This window comes from Bufo bufo, chromosome 2 (genome assembly GCF_905171765.1).
Source record: "Bufo bufo chromosome 2, aBufBuf1.1, whole genome shotgun sequence".
NCBI lineage: Eukaryota > Metazoa > Chordata > Amphibia > Anura > Bufonidae > Bufo > Bufo bufo.
Genome location: NC_053390.1, coordinates 114,764,141 through 114,766,967, shown reverse-complemented (window position 1 = coordinate 114,766,967; position 2,827 = coordinate 114,764,141). Strand labels below are relative to the sequence as shown.

The following is a 2,827-nucleotide window of genomic DNA, read 5'->3' as shown; positions in this document are numbered from 1 at the left end:
TTTTAAACACAATGAAAGGACACAGAGCTATGGGACAGGTGTATTGCGGACATGCTAGCAGCGATCTAGCCGTGCATGTCCGCAGCTCTATAGGCTAAAACGAGGTGACAGAAAACCAGATAGTAGAACATATTCATTTTTCTAATCCGTTTTATTTTTTCATTACAGATTTCTTTATTGTATTTCCTGAACATTGCTTTACGGCAGCCCCATGAGCCATACACACAATGGTCTGGAGAGGACCTCATTGACTATGGGAGAGTTCTCTTGGCATGCTCTGTGACCTGTGCAGAGGTCATTGTACAATGGAAGACAATCACCTATTGTGAATGGTGGATCCTGTCTTATCTATACACAGAGGTGATAGCACTACAGGCAAGATTCTAATGACAGATAAACTGGTAACTGTAGTAAATTGATCAGTACAGAAAAGTTTTTTTTGTTTAAATATAGATATTGACATGGAAAACTGAAAATAACACCATCAAAAATTTTATAAAAATATGTTAAAGGGGTTGTCTCTCCTTCATAATCCCCTTTCAGTCTATTCCTTCCCCTCCAATAAGCATTTCTTCAATATATTTATATTATCTAAACAGGATGTAAATCCTGTTATTGACATATTTATACCCCGATTTTACATGCTCGTCTCTAGGGGTTATGGCCACTCTCTAGGGCAGTGGTGGCGAACCTATGGCACGGGTGCCAGAGGTGGCACTCAGAGCCCTCTCTGTGGGCACCCACACCCTGAAAAAAGTCTAAGGCATGCCAGTATGCCTAACATTTTTTCTGCCATTCATCAGCGCAGACGCGCTATGAACAGCACAGGCAGCACACAGAATGTAGGCAGGCTATCATAGATAAATGATAAAGTACATAAAATATATATTATATTGGACTGTGGTATTCAGGGTAAATTGTCATGTTGGTACTTTGCGATAAATAAGTGGGTTTTGGGTTGCAGTTTGGGCACTCTGTCTGTAAAAGGTTCGCCATCACTGCTCTAGGGGTTATTGACACCTCTTCTATGTTAGTAGCGGTGGCCGTGCAAGCGCTGTTACCGCCGAGTCTTCTGCTCCTCTCTGGCTGCCGAGGTGGCTGGGTTTTTACAGGAGCGAGTGCGCGCAGACAATAGTGCATGCGCATTCACTTCCGGCCCCGGCCACCTTGCAGGGATGATTATCACTGTTACAGGGCGTTCGCTACGGATGGGAGAGCATAATAATGACATGATCAGTGGGGGAGGGGGGGAAACATAATATAGACATGAATAATGGAGGAGGGGGCTAATACAGCTGAGCAGAAAGGACATAAAACTACATTGCAGGGAGGCAGTGACAGGGAAAATAGAAAATAGGCAGAGTAAACTGTGTGTTGATGACAGGAGGGGGGAACTTTTACACAGCACACAGAACAGATGGTGACAAGCAACTTACCATTGGATGTCACGATCTGCTCTGCTGTTCTGCTGCTCTTCCAGAGGATGAAACATAATATCCTAGTAAACTGTGTGTTGATGAGAGGAGGGGGAACTTTTACACAGCACATAGAACAGATCGTGACAAGCAACTTACCATTGGATGTCATGATCTGTTCTGCTGTTCTGCTGCTCTTCCAGAGGCTGAAACAAAATCTTGTAGTAAACTGTGTGTTGATGACAGGAGGGGGGAACTTTTACACAGCACACAGAACAGATGGTGACAAGCAACTTACCATTGGATGTCACAATCTGCTCTGCTGTTCTGCTGCTCTTCCAGAGGATGAAACATAATATCCTAGTAAACTGTGTGTTGATGAGAGGAGGGGGAACTTTTACACAGCACATAGAACAGATCGTGACAAGCAACTTACCATTGGATGTCATGATCTGTTCTGCTGTTCTGCTGCTCTTCCAGAGGCTGAAACAAAATCTCGTAGTAAACTGTGTGTTGATGACAGGAGGGGGGAACTTTTACACAGCACACAGAACAGATGGTGACAAGCAACTTACCATTGGATGTCACGATCTGCTCTGCTGTTCTGCTGCTCTTCCAGAGGATGAAACATAATATCCTAGTAAACTGTGTGTTGATGAGAGGAGGGGGAACTTTTACACAGCACATAGAACAGATCGTGACAAGCAACTTACCATTGGATGTCATGATCTGTTCTGCTGTTCTGCTGCTCTTCCAGAGGCTGAAACAAAATCTCGTAGTAAACTGTGTGTTGATGACAGGAGGGGGAACTTTTTCACATCACACAGAAAAGATCGTGACAAGCAACTTACCATTGGATGTCACAATCTGCTCTGCAGCTGTGCAGCTCTCCCTGAGGCTGAATCTCCTCTGACAGCCTCGGGAGCGAGCACGCACAGACAAGGGGAGGAGTTACTTCCTCCCTGCCAGGCTTGCCTTGCTTTGCATCAGAGACTTCAGCTTCACCCCCAGCAAGCAGGGAAGAGAGGTGAGACAACCCCTTTAAACATCAAAACGTGATATAAACAATAGGTAATTTTTTTTATGACACATTTTTTTAAACGGGTTGTCCCATGAAAAATCTTCAGTATTTTTAAACCAGCACCTAGATTTGAATGTTTTTGGCATTATGTGTAACTACAAATCTATATATTTAACCCCTTAAGGACAAAAAAAAGTAAAAAAAAAAAAGAGGGGTTTCATAATAAAATAAAAAAATCCCAAAAGAAAACACATAAAAATTGTAAAAAAAATTGCCGCGTCCGTAACAACCCACTCTATAAAAATATCACATGATCCACCCCTTTCACCTGAGCGCCGTAGAAAAAAATAAAATAAAAACTGCTAAAACAACTATTTTTTGTCACCTTACA

At 42.8% G+C, this 2,827-nt stretch overlaps 1 long non-coding RNA gene across 1 annotated transcript; it reads right to left on the bottom strand.

Moving 5' to 3' along the window:
• Nucleotides 1–1,602: 1,602 nt before the first annotated feature.
• LOC120991909 lies at nt 1,603–2,037 on the bottom strand. The gene is made up of 3 exons (XR_005776855.1): nt 1,991–2,037; nt 1,852–1,898; nt 1,603–1,621 (listed from the first exon to the last, which is right to left on the bottom strand). It is a non-coding gene; the product is annotated as an uncharacterized LOC120991909 (long non-coding RNA).
• Nucleotides 2,038–2,827: the final 790 nt, after the last annotated feature.